The sequence below is a fragment of the Octopus bimaculoides genome, chromosome 7 (genome assembly GCF_046866305.1).
Source record: "Octopus bimaculoides isolate indiv1 chromosome 7, ASM4686630v1, whole genome shotgun sequence".
Taxonomy (NCBI): Eukaryota; Metazoa; Mollusca; class Cephalopoda; order Octopoda; family Octopodidae; genus Octopus; species Octopus bimaculoides.
This window is the reverse complement of record NC_142934.1, coordinates 47,355,999-47,370,412: the sequence shown is the minus strand read 5'-3', so window position 1 is coordinate 47,370,412 and position 14,414 is coordinate 47,355,999. Positions and strand designations below refer to the sequence as shown.

Here is a 14,414-nt window from a genome sequence, read left to right as displayed (position 1 = left end):
ACTAGGTTTATTTTCACTGTTTTGTTTTCTGTTCGCCACTACATTCCTCCACGTTACAAATTTAATTTAAATTTAATTCGTGATCCATGGGAAGAGCCATTCTAACAATGCGTCACTACCCTAACTCTTCAAAACGCTTAGTTTTAGAATGGTGGCAGCTGATGAAGGAAATGTTCTCTATGTGGCCTGTGTGTTTTCTGTACTCCGTTTATCATTTTGTCCACATTTTTTTTGCAATGTCCTGTACCCAGATATGCATCTATATATACATGTAGATGAAGGTATGTACATACATGTACGTATATATGCATATACTCATATATTATTTGCATTATATATATATATATATATATATATATATATAGTCCACTGTGCTAGGTGGCTGGTGTTAGGAAGGATATCAAGCTATACAAATTCTACCAAAACAGTCACAGAAGTCTGGTGCAGGCTTCTACCTGACCTGTGAAACCATTCCACCCATGCTAGCATGGAAGGTGGACATTAAACGATGATGATGATATATATGTATGTGTGTGTGCATGTGTGTGTGTGTGTGTGCATGTGTGTGTGTGTGTGTGTGTGTGTGTATTTCATATATATATACATATATATATTTATATCACACACACACACACACACACACACACACACACACACACACACACACACACACACATACCGTCAGTAATCCATATATCTGAAAAAGAAGCTCACTCTAAAACAATAGAGCAGTAATATATTTAGAAGGTTGAATGCTTTGGCCAGAGAGTTGATTTTGCACCTATAAAGCAGTCTGACAAGTCATCCATACAGCCAAGTACTTTATAGCTGTGAAACCAATGGTCACTTTCAGACCAGTCATAACATTCAACCTTCTAAACATACGAGGGACTTCCACATTGTTTCCATCTACTAGATTACCCGACAAGACATCGGTCAGCCTGGCGCCATTGGAGAAGACACTTGCTTAAGGTGCCACACAGCAAGACTGAACCCCAAACCGCATAGCTATAAACAAACCTCTTTACTGCACAGCCATGCTTGTGCCTGTAAATTTAAACCAAAATTCCATTTAAAAAAATGAGAACATAATAAGAGAAGGAATACTTAAGTCTGAGTTCAAAATAGGCTGAAAATGGATCCTTCGCCATTTTTAATGTCTGCTATTTCAATTGTTAAACTGGTGTGCAAGTGATCAAGTATTCATCTGATACTTGTACCCTTAACATAATCCTCTGGTAAAACCAGTATGACAAAATAGGTTACATATATATTTTGCATTAAATAAAATTATAATCTGAGGTGTTTGGAAGTTCTTAACCTAATTTCTGCAGTAAAAGCAAAAAATTTCTGAATTACATTTTGTCCCAGAATATTATCAATAGCAGATTTCAAGGCCATTCAACAAAGAACCTATAGAAATAAATCTTTACTTTCTCACTGGTGAATCAATTTTTGCATTGAGCAAGCTAACAAGGAAGCCTTTATATAATTGTTGGATCTGCTAGAAATAGCAGCTAATTATCCATCTTATTTATTTATTGCCCACAAGGGGCTAAACATTGAAGGGACAAACAAGGACAGATAAAGGGATTAAATCGATTACATTGACCCCAGTACGTAACTGGTACTTAATTTGTTGACCCCGAAAGGATGAAAGGCAAAGTCGACCATGGCGGAATTTGAACTTAGAACGTAATGGCAGACGAAATACCGCTAAGCATTTCACCCGGCGCGCTAATGTTTCTGCCAGCTCAACGCCTTTATTATCCATTTTATCATACCACAACCATCTTACAAAAACTAAGATACATAAAAAAAATTAGTTCTTGACATACAAAAAAGATGGCCTGTTCCTGTACCACATGTATCATTGATTATGCTATCACATCCAGTTAAAATTTGTACATAGTCTTTTACTTATTATATATATGAAGCATCCAGATATTGACCATGCAAAGGCATTCATTTATGGTTGTTTACTGCAGTTGATTTATGTGGTATGACTTTCAAAGTGTAAACAATTTCTGGTGAGAAGTGAGTTGCTGTACATGTAATCAATTTGCTATCTCCATTTTGATCATAATCAACAAGATATAGCCAGCCTTCTTTTATGTTAGGAGGGTTGTGGGCAACAGTAATAATTGCTTTCTTATTTTGCTCCTTAAGGTCAATATTTTTATACCACATTCCCTTCTAGAGATGCACAGTCTAAGGTTATTAAATGTATTGTGTAGTACATGTTTTTATTTAATAGATTTCTAAAATCCTAGTCTATGGAATTTAGTTTTATCATGCTTCAGTCCAATACCATAGAGCATATTTTATGGCTAAAATTGCAAATGTGGTGGAGCAGATAAAATTCTTGTTATTAAAATGAAATTTTCACATAAGTTTTCAATCTTTCAAAGTATGTATTTTTTAACGTTGTTAGAATATCTTTGACACATGCAGTTTTACTGGCATATATCCCCAAATATTTGTAGAAGGCTGAACTGTCCAGCTCCTAAATTTTCACTCTTCCTGGGCCCCTAAACCCACTGCTTCATTGGTTGATTCGCTAGAACTGTTGAAGAGCATCCCTCATAGACTGGGATGTGGGAGAGCTGTGTTGGCTTATATGGATGACTTCAAAATAATGGTATCAGAGACCATGGAAGTGGAGGTGGTCAGCACCATTCTACAGGAATATGAGGTGGTGACAGAAGCGAAATTAAATCTGGACAAATCAGTGGGCTTGCAACTTGGCATCTAAGAGAGACAAGTCTATACTGTCAGACAACATTGTGGGACACTGAATAGATGAAGTGGTTAACCTGCTCAGGCTCTGATTCAATCCAGATCTTCAGGTGAACACGAACTGAGATAAGGTTATGAGCTGGGTGACTGGCCTCATCTAATAATCAACTAAGAGGGAAACTGAGCTGAAGGTGACCTACCATTGCTTCCCTTATAATTTACTGCCTGGTCATTCCTTGTCCCTGGTTCATATCTGACTATACTGGAGCATCTGCTTTACTCTATCCTGTGGATGAGACATGTTCATCTGTTGCTAGTGTCATGGCTGCTGATGCATTGTCACATGCTGTTATGTAAAACAGTATCTCCTCCATGAGCCAAGGTAGAACCTACAAAACTATAGGTGCAGTATTTAAAACTGCACAGAAAAGGGGAAAAATGGTGTGAGACAGTATGCTATCATAATATATTATCATGGTTAAGGTGGTGAGCTGGTAGTGTTGTAAGTACACTAGACAAAATGCTTAGTATGTTTTCATCTGTCTTTATGTTCTGAGTTCACATTCTGCCCAAGTCGGCTTTACCGTTTTATCTTTCAGGGCTCAATGAAATAAGTACTAGCTGAGCACTAGGGGCTAATGTAATTGACAAAGGCCCTCACCTGAAGTTGCTGGTCTTGTACCAAAATTTGAAACCAGTATATTGTCATGGTTAGGGTTACACAAGGCTCACAGTAAATGATATTGATGTCGATATTGATACTTGGTTCATTGTTACTTTTGTGATGTTTGATCTGATGCGATTGAATCTCTATCTAAATTCTAGATTTCCTTTTATATTCAGTTTGGTCTCCTGACATAAAAAACAACATTTGTTCCATTTTGCCAGTAAGAACGTATATGGAATATCTCTACTCTTATTCTCTACACATAACTATAAAATAAGCTCTTTTCATAATGTGCATGTGCATGTGTGCGTGTGTGTGTGTGCGCATGCATGTGTGTGTTTGTGTGTACCATTGTCTTGACATCACATGGTGGTTGTTGAAGAGCATTATTGTCATACAAACATTGTTATTAATTTTCAGTCATCTGTGCGGAAACAAAAAATACCATGTCCAGCTATGGAGAAATATTACCTTGCTTGGAAACAGATGAAGGTTGGTAACAGAAAGGACATCTGACTGTAGAAAATCTGCCACACTGAATTTCATTTGACCCGTGTAAACATGTAAAAATTGATGTTAAAAAAAATTATGACAATAGTAATTCATCAAAATAATCAGTGTCATATGAGGTACTGCCAATTATAAAAAGTATTTGATGTGGTTGATGACACACTGTAGTCATAGAAGCCTATTGTTACATAGTTATTTACAACCTACAAGATTCTAAATAAACAGACCAACGCAGCTGTACTCAGAATCTTCAGAGCATAAAATATATTACATTTCACACGCTGATGAATCTACATTCAGCTGTGCTGGTCTCTAGATGAAACAATTTGTAAGTTGTAAGTAGCTACTGTAAATGTGTGTGTGTGTGTGTGTGTGAGCACATTTGATTTTGCAAGTGAAAGAGAACTTGACATATAAAGCACAATACATCTATATATACATGCAAACATACATATATATATTCTGTTGTGTCTGGGGAGAGTCATTTTCTTATCATGCCTTAAAATTTAAGTGTGTTAAATTTTAAGGCACGATAAGAAAATGACTCTCCCCAGACACAACAGAATATGCTTCAACACACGAAATCACGTAAAAAATCTTGCAAACCAAATCCAAAAACGAAATACATATATATATATATATATATATATATATATATTCGCCAAGTTGGACCGCTGAAATCTACAAGATTTTTCATTCTCTCTCTGTTTATTTTCTCTTATTCCTTTCTGTTGAAGTGTGTAGGCTTGAAATGTAAAAGAATATTTCATTTTTCTCCAAGCGTCAAACTAATACACTTGCTTGTTGTTCATACACATGTCTTCGTCTTTTGTTTTCCTATAAATTTCAACTATATGTACATATGTATGTATGTATGCCTGTATGTATGTGTGCATATATGTGTGTGTGCATATATACATATAAATGTATAATACATATATATGTGTGTGTGTGTGTGTGTGTGTGTGTGTGTGTCTGTGTATGTATGTATGTATATATATATATATATATATATATATATATATATATATGCATATATATGAGGGGAAGTCAAAAAATTATCCGCATTTTCGCACTGACATATCTCTATTATTGTCGCACTGCCTTCTGCTCATGTGTGCTTATAGTTAGTACTATTGTGGCCACATGATCGAAGTTTGAGCCTGATCATGCCATTTTTGTTTCTGGTTTCACAGTGTAAGTATGGCTGCTCCACTAGTAACGTGCAACAAAGAAGAACAAAGAGCTGTGATCTGACTTCTGTAGTCGAAAGGTGTGTCAGGTGCTGAAATTCATCAGTGGCTTTTAGCACAATATGGGGACAGTGCGCTAACGTGTAGAAGTGAGTATGAGTGCATCAAGAAGTTTAAAAGTGGCCAGACAAGAGTGATGCACAAAGAGGGATCAGGATGCCCGTCAACCTCCATCACTGATGAGAGGATTCAACAAGCTCGAGAGGTGGTAATGGTGAACCCCTCAGATCACTGCTCTTTGTTCTTCTTTGGTGCACATTGCTAGTGGAGCAGCTGTGCTTACACTGTAAAGCCAGAAAGAAAAGTGGCACAATCAGGCTCAAACTTTGATCATGTGACCACAATAGTACCAACTATATGCATACATATGCAGAAGGCAGTGTGACAATAATAAAGATATGTTATGGCAAAAGTGCGAATAATTTTTGACTTCCCCTCACACACACACATGCACGCGCACACACACACACACACACACATACATAGACCCGGCAAGCCAAGTGAGAGCATAATCTGTGGCCTCTGCCAGAAGTGTAGTCAGCTTACTTATTCATATCTTTACTTCATTGGACACTAAACTCTGCTTGAGAAGACCTGTTGAGGCAAGTGAATTTGAAATCGAAATCAAACCAAATTCGACGACTGGCGCCCATGCCAACTTCTCCTTCATTGAACACTAAACTCTGCTTGTGAAGACCTGTTGGGGCACCTGTGCCAGTGGAGCACTAACAGCATTGTCTGAGCATGATCATTGCCAGAGCAGCTGTCTGGCTTCCGTGCTGGTGGCCTGTAAATAGCACCATTTGAGCGTGATCGTTACCAGTGTTGCCTTACTGGCACTTGTGTCAGTGGCACGTTAGGAAATCACTCAAGCGAGGTTGTTGCCAGTGCCGCTGGACTGGCCCCTGTGCAGGTGGCACGTAAAAAACACCATTTTGAGCATGGCCGTTGCCAGTACCGTGTTACTGGCCCTCATGCCGGTGGCACGTATAAGCACCCGCTACACTCTCGGAGTGGTTGGCGTTAGGAAGGGCATCCAGCTATAGAAACTCTGCCAGATCAGATTGGAACCTGGTGCAGCCATCCAGTTCACCAGTCCTCAGTCAAATCATCCAACCCATGCTAGCATGGAAAGCGGATGTTAAACGATGATGATGATGATGATATTTATGTATTGGGTATAGCCTGGTTAAACACACCACCAGCGCAGAAACATGTGTAGCATTGATTAAAAATATCTTCTTTCCCCACAGACTAATAACAGGTAAGGTATATATTTTTTTCAAATATTAAAAAAAAAAATTTCTTTAATTAATTTTATTGTACTTTATAGTAGGCTTTAAAATGCTTATATTATTATATTATTATATTGGATATAAATTTCTATGTGTATTTCAGAAAATAAGGTTGTCCTGAAATAGAAGTTGTGGTTCTATTGGTAAAATCCCAAATTTGTAATATTATATATATATATATATGCACAGAGAGAGCATGAAGAGAGATCTTTAATATATTTACTAGAACCTGAAGCTACATAAGAACAATACTTTTTTGGGACATTCCATTACCATACATTGTCACAGACTTCAAGACTACCACTGGATTAATATTTATATTATAAGAATACAAAGCATTATTCTTAAAGGAACTTACTTTCTTAGAAGTGTCAGGTTCATTCATCCTAAAATATATCTAAAAATAATAGAACTTCTTCTATTTTTGCTTTCATTGCTATAAACCCTGATATGCACATACTTTCTACATTGTATATAGTGTAAATCAATTTATTATATTATCAAATCGGTTGGATAGCTTTATGGAATATAAGGCTTGGCTGCATTAGAATTTACATTATAAGCTGGCAGAATATTTGATTATATATGATGTTCTGAAAATCCTATATTATTGAACATACTGTTTATTATCTCAAAAAAAAAAAAAAATCTTGGTAATTTTGGGAGTAGCTATTTAAGTTATGTATAGGTGCTGTAAAAGATATATGGCTGCAAAACTTAAATGAATATAGTTGACACAAAATATTTACAAAGTCGTAAAAGCAAACACCATGAATACACTGTCAAAATTTGAATTTCTTTTTGTCTTTGGTCAGTAAGTGTTATTTCCTAATTGCTTCTATCTAGAAATTAAAGGAAACGATTACTATTCACTTCAAACTTTCTTTTGTGACCTGGATATAACTGACCTATTTTCCATTACATTTCAGACAGATTCAGCGCTGAGTTGTTGATGCAAAAATATTATAGTAATTGTTCTGCTCAATACCACAGATTTTCTTGTCACTTGCTTGATCTTAACCACTTGAGCATGTCCCTTAGTGGCTGACAATATGTGCATCTCTGATCATGAGTGGTGTGGGAGCATCACAGCCATCTATTGAGAGGGATTTTGGTGGGTCTGAATAAATGTAACAAAACCAAAGTTTGAAGGAAATATTAAACATTTTCCATACTTTCTAGGGATAAGCAAATGGGAAATAACAGTCACTACTCAAGAACAAAAATCGTATTACATAGTCAATATTATTAATCTTATACATAAATGACAATTTCTGTGTGTCGATCTGTCTGTAACCCTCTTGCTGCCTACATCAGTAGACTAATTTTGACAAAGCTTTGCATACATGTTAAACTAACATCCAGTTCAATTATAGGCTAATTGGATTTCAATAAAAATCTATAATGGGCCCCCAACTGGGGTTAGGTTATTATTTGATAAAATAAGGGTGCAAATAGCATTAGTGTGAGGGAAATGTGGTGGCATAGGATCACTAGAACATTTTATAAGAGGCAAAACATTCAGAAACAGAGTGGAAGTTGAAAATAATCTTTCAGACATTTTTCATGAAAAGAAATAGGTTTCTTTGAATTTAACATAAAAAGTTACTTTCTCATTTAACTGCAGTCATTGAAAACTACTTTTCATTAAAACTGTTCAGATAAACATAGTTTACATTCATTTTTATATCCTTCCTGGCAAAAAGCAATTACTTTCTGAACACCCTAATATATTGTGATAATATATTATAATATATTATAATATATATAATAACCTTTTAAGGCAGCAAGCCAGCAGAGTCATTAGCACACCAGGCAAAATGCTTAGCAACATTTCATGTCTTTACACTCTGAGTTCAAACTCTGTTGGAGTCAACTTTGCCATTCATCCTTCTCAAGGTTGATAAAATAAGTACCAGCTGAGTACTGAGGATAAACTTGCTGGTCTTGTACCAAAATTTGAAACAAATACATATAATAAACCTATACAATATTATAACATATTATCGCTTATAATATTAATTTCCTAATTTTTCATGCACCCATTGTTTGTCTACCATCAATACTTGACAACTGGTGTTGGTGTGTTTGTATCCCTGTAACACAGAGGTTTGGTAAAAAGAGGCTGATAGAATAAATACCAAACATTTAAAACAACATAGGTATTGGGGACAATATGTTTGGCTTAAATTCTTCAGAGTGATGTCCTGGCATGGTTGCAGTCTAATGAATGATACAAGCAAAAGATAAAAGACAAAAAATAAAGTCTATACATTTAAAGTAGATAATTTCTGTGAAAATTGTGCTCTAATTATGGTAATTTCTGTTAGCATTGTGACCTAATTAGGTTAATGTAAGGGGAAGAAATTAACAAGCTCTGTAATGACGTTTACCAATTTATTTACCTCTGTTAGTATTGAATAGATTTTCAGTTTGTGTGCAAAAGGTCAACCATATGAAATATGTGCAAGGGTGGCAATGTTTTGTAGCAGTTAGACATTGTATGAAGTAATGAAACATTGTAATAAAGCATTAATTGAGGAAAATCTATAAGATATGGAGCAGAGAATAAGGAAATTCTATAGGACATATAGCATTAAATATGTAAGTTCCATGAAATGCATTAAATTTGGAAGTTTTTTTAAGATGTGAAGTAGCAAATATGAGATATTAGTCATTGAATGTGGAAGAAGTTTTATGTTACATGGAGCACTGAGTTCAATAGGACATGGAACATTGAATGTGAAAGTTCAATGAAACATGAGACATTAACCCTTTAGCATTCAGATTATTCTGTCAAATGCAATGTTTATTCATTCACATTGCTTTAAATTAATCTTGTAGCTTCGAGATTTTGATGACGTGAATGATTATTTTTAGGAAGACATTGTAGATTAGTTGTGAGAAGCCAGATCTAACCGGTTTGAACATAAAACAAGAAGAATATCTGGACCAGATATAGCTGGGTTAAATACTAAAGGGTGAAATTTGGATGATCTATAAGACATGAAGCACTCAATGTGGAAGTTCAACAGATGTTCAAAATGGAAAAAGTTCATTTTTTTTTTCCTTCTTAACAATATTTTGGTTTGGAGGAATTCACTGGACCCTTGGCCTTTCTGAACCTTTTGAGACTAAAACTGTGATCATTTAAAAGTGAAGGGTTACCTGTTCTGAAAGCAGATAGAGTAACAAGATATCAACCCTTTCATGTCACATAAGCTTTCCTTTATTTTCACAAAAAAAAAAAAAACAGGCTTTGATGTGTGATAAGCAGTTTGCTTCCCAACTTAGTTCCAGGTTCAATTCCATAGCACCTTGGGTAGGTGTCTTCTATTCTGGTCTTGGGCCAACAAAAGCCCTGTAAGCAGATTTGGTAAATGAAAATTGGAAGAAGCCCATCATATTGTGTGTGTGTGTGCGCGCGCGCGCGCGCGTGTATGTGTGTACGTGTGTAATTTGTCCCCACCACTACTTTGCATCAGTTTGTTTATGTCCACATAACTTTGCAGTTTGGCAAAAGAGAGTGAAAGAAGTACCAGGCTTAGATAAAAATAAATGTAAAAAACATAAGTACTCAAGTCAATTCATTTGACTAAAATTCCTCAAGGCACAGGTGTAGTTGTATGGTAAAAAGCTTGCTTCCCAACTACCTAGCTCTGGGTTCAGTCCCACTGCATAGCATTTTGAGCAAGTGTCTTCTACTATAGCCTCGGACTGACAGAAGCCTTGTGAGTGGATTTGGTAGACAGAATCTTAAAGAAGCCTGTCACACTCACACACACACACACACACACACATATGAGTATGTGTCTTTGTATCTGTGTTTGTCCCCACTATCACCACTTGACATCCAGTGTGGGTTTGTTTGCATTCCTGTAACTTAGTGGTTCAACAAAAGAAACCAACAGAATAAGTACCAGGCTTAAAAAAAGAAAATAAGTACTGGGGCCAATTCATTCAACTAAAAATTCTTGAAGGCAGTGCCCCAGCATGGTCACAGTCTAATGACGGCAACATATAAAAGATATAAGGTAAATGATAAAGAATTTTGAGAGATTCAGTAAATTCCATATTTTTGTTATAAAGTTGGCATTCAGAACAAGGCTTACCCAAAGGTTCTTACGTAAAATTATGATGGAATATTTTATTTTAAATATAAACACTTTAGAAGTCTTTCATACTCTTTTACTTGTTTGAGTCGTTTGACTGAGGCCGTGCTGGAGTACCACCTTTAGTCGAGCAAATCGACCCCAGGACTTATTCTTTGTAAGCCTAGTACTTATTCTATCAGTCTCTTTTGCTGAACTGCTAATTTACTGGGACGTAAACATACCATCGGTTGTCAAGCGATGGTGGTGGGGACAAACACTAACATACAAACACATACACACATACATATATATATACATATACACGACAGGCTTCTTTCAGTTTCCATCTACCAAATCCACTCACAAGGCTTTGGTTGGCCCGAGGCTATAGTAGAAGACACTTGCCCAAGGTGCCTTGCAGTGGGAATGAACCCGCAACCATGTGGTTGGTAAGCAAGCTACTCACCACACAGCCACTCCTACGCCTGTCTAATATTTTTTGTTTTGTTGTCTATGTGGCTGTGGTTTGTGTACAGCGTGTATGATGTACAGTTTATTGCTTTGCATTCCTTGTAGTCATTGCAGTTTGGAGAGATTGAGGTTTCAAGACTGGCATAATACATAATATATTGTTTGCACACCATTATGGTCATTTTTCTGTGTCCCAGTTGTGGTGAAAATATATAGCTTAGTGGTTAAGGTATTTGGCTCTCAACTGTACAGTCGTGAGTTTGATACCTAGCAGTGCATTGTGTCCTTGAGTAAGAAACTTTATTTCACATTACCCCAGTCCACTCAGCTGGCAAAAATGACTTGTACCTGTATTTCAAAGGGCCAGCCTTGTCATATTCTGTGTCATGCAGAATCTACCTGAGAACTACATTGAGGTACAAGTGTCAGTGGAGTACTCAGCCATTTGCATGTTAATTTCACAAGAAGGCTGTTCCATCGACCAGATCAAGTGGAATGCTTGTCATTGTAACCGATGGAGTGCCAGTTGACCAGTTGTGGTTCCTGTGATTACTCTAAATGTGATTTTTGCAACATTTGTTGATGTCAGAGGTAATTGGAATGATAAACATGGAAGTTTTTTGTCAAGCCATGATATATTTTTTGTATTAGGTTTGTTATTAGCATGATAGTTGAGTGTAGAGGTTTGAATCTGCCTTGTGATTTGGAGAGGAGAATGTAGAATTAGTGATAACACTTGATGAGTTCCCCACCAGTCTGAACTTAGCCATGATGCACTGCATGGAAACTAAACGTTCGTTTGTAACCCCGATGATTCATTAAAGGTTAATAATAATAATGTTGTGGTACAGAGGTTTTCATGTCCGAAAATGTTTTTCTGGCAAAACATTTCTTTTTTATAGCTGGCTGATCTTCTCGCTACTAATCACTGTACCGTAAATTAAAGGTAAAACCTTTAATATCGTTTCTTAATTAAATTGAAGAGGGCGGAGTTATGTCCCTTGTTTAAGATTGCAACACAATTACTATCATAAAATTACGACTGTTGGAAGATGAGCAGAATCGATTGAAGGTCGGCTAAAATACCCGGCGATGTTTAGTTACGTGCTTTTATATCATACGTTCAAATGACACCCAAATCATATTTGCCTTCCATCTTACTGTGACCAATAGTTAAGTATTAAGATCAATTTAATCAATGTTAACTTTGAAAGCATTGCCCTATCTTGACCACAGTCGAAGGCTGGAGTATAATATAATATAATAAAAACAATGTAATTACCACATCCTGAGTAATAATCTACAGGCAATTTTTCTGGCTTCTTCTCATGTAACATAGTTGAGGAAATAAGAAAAAATTAAATGAGAAAAACATTCTCAAAAACATAAATATATAAAACAATGGAAAGTATTGAAATGTATTTCATTTGGAAGTTAGTGAGACAGAGACATTCTATGCTAAATCTCGTGAAATATCTATTATGATTGGTAAAATAATATAGTTCTAGCAACATTCATTTACCCCTGGCATACCATCCACGAGACATATAATTAAAACTTTTCTCCACATACATTCACACATACATACATGCACATACATGCATACACAAATGCAAGCACACACACACACACACACACACACACACACACACACACACACACAGCTCATTTATTATTTGTCATGGATAAATTAAAAGAGAGAATAGCTGGCAGCATCAATCATAGAACGTAGTTATTGCTAATGAGAATGTGATGAGAAAACAAGAAAATATACATATCTGTGTGTGTGTGTGTTAATGAGCCAGTTGTAAGGCAAATTTTGATAAGGGTTTTGATGGGAGATAATTAAATTCTTTATCCCATGAAGGGAATAATACTACTGTTATTTAGCCCTAGGAAGCAGCACCGCTTCCTGTCGGCCTTGACACATTTCCTGTGTCCTTATGTTTACAAGGAGGAGGAGGAGGAGGTGGTGGTAGTGGTGGAGGAGGAGGAGGAGTTTGATTAAAATCCCCCATTTTTGGTCAATGAAATGTAGGACATCACCAAGATTGACTGAAAGTTTCTTTTATTGATTCCTGATTCTTGATTATTGATGACTGAACAGAATCAATCTTCATCTGTCTGTTTAAAATGTGGATTATATTTTATAATATTGTATTATACACAAATGACATGTGTTGGCAACCATCTCCCTTCCACACTCACTCTATGATATTACCTATCAACCACACACACACACATCATTGGGGGAACATTTAACCCTCCACTGTCCCCTACTATGTGGGATCTGTGTGTGTGTGTGTGTGTGTACATGAGTGTATGTGTTTTGTGTGTGTGTGTGTGTGTGTGTGAGCCTTTGTGTGTGTGTGTGTGTGTGTTTTGTGTATGTGCTTGTGTATGTGCCTTTGTGTGTGTAGGTGTAGGTGTTGTATGTATGTGGTGTGCCTATTCGAAAGCTAATGAAAAGGTGAGAGAGAGAGAGTGAGTGAGTGTGAGAGAGGGAGAGAGAGAGCAAAGAGAAAGCAGAGGTATAAAAAAAGAAGAAAGTTATTGCTGTTGTTTAGCCATGACCATCCCATCTTTATGTTAATCCAGTACCATGTGCATCCTTCTGGAAAATGAAGGTAGAGACTGCTGCCTATTTTACTTAAACTTCAACCATTACAACTATATCTGTTGTCAACAAAAACAGGTGTTGTTGTTGTTGTTGTTGACAATGTTTCGCTCCAGGTAAGATTTGACAAAGCAGAACCATGATCAAAGACATTCCAACTCTGACCATCCCATTGTCTTTTTTATTATCCTTTAATCAGATATTATGGTGGTGAGTTGGCAGAACCATTAGCATGCTGGGCAAAATAACTTAGCATCATTACATTCTGAGTTCAAATTCTACCAAGGTCGAATTTGTCTTTTCATCACTTCAGGGTTGATAAAATAAGTACCAGTGGAACATTGGGGTCAATGTAATCAACTTAACCTCTCCCTTGAAATCGACCCTGAAATGATGAAAAGACAAATTCAACCTTGGTAGAATTTGAACTCAGAATGTAATGATGTTAAACCTTGTGTCAATATTCAAAACTATTGTTTAATCAGACATTGTATGTCTAGGCCTACATTACCTTATTTTTCTATAAAACAGTGAAATGGGATCTTTGGCTTCTGTTTTTAACTGAGACCTAAACAAAGCTCCCTTCAATGGCTTGTTGCTGTTGTTGTTACTGATGCTGCTGTTGGGTAACTCCATTCAAGCTCTGCTTAGCATGTAGATCAGTGATATGAGGGCTACTGATCAAATGCAAGAAATCCCTACATCTAAAGCTCCTAACATATGTAGGAATATAAGAAGGGCAAGAAGGCTAAAGACCCCCTTTCAGTC

At 36.4% G+C, this 14,414-nt stretch overlaps 1 protein-coding gene across 1 annotated transcript in view; it reads right to left on the bottom strand.

Moving 5' to 3' along the window:
• The window catches only part of LOC106883196 (uncharacterized), a 74,166-nt gene that overhangs the window by 29,737 nt on the left and 30,015 nt on the right, over positions 1-14,414 (bottom strand). The gene's annotated exons all lie outside the window — the stretch shown is intronic.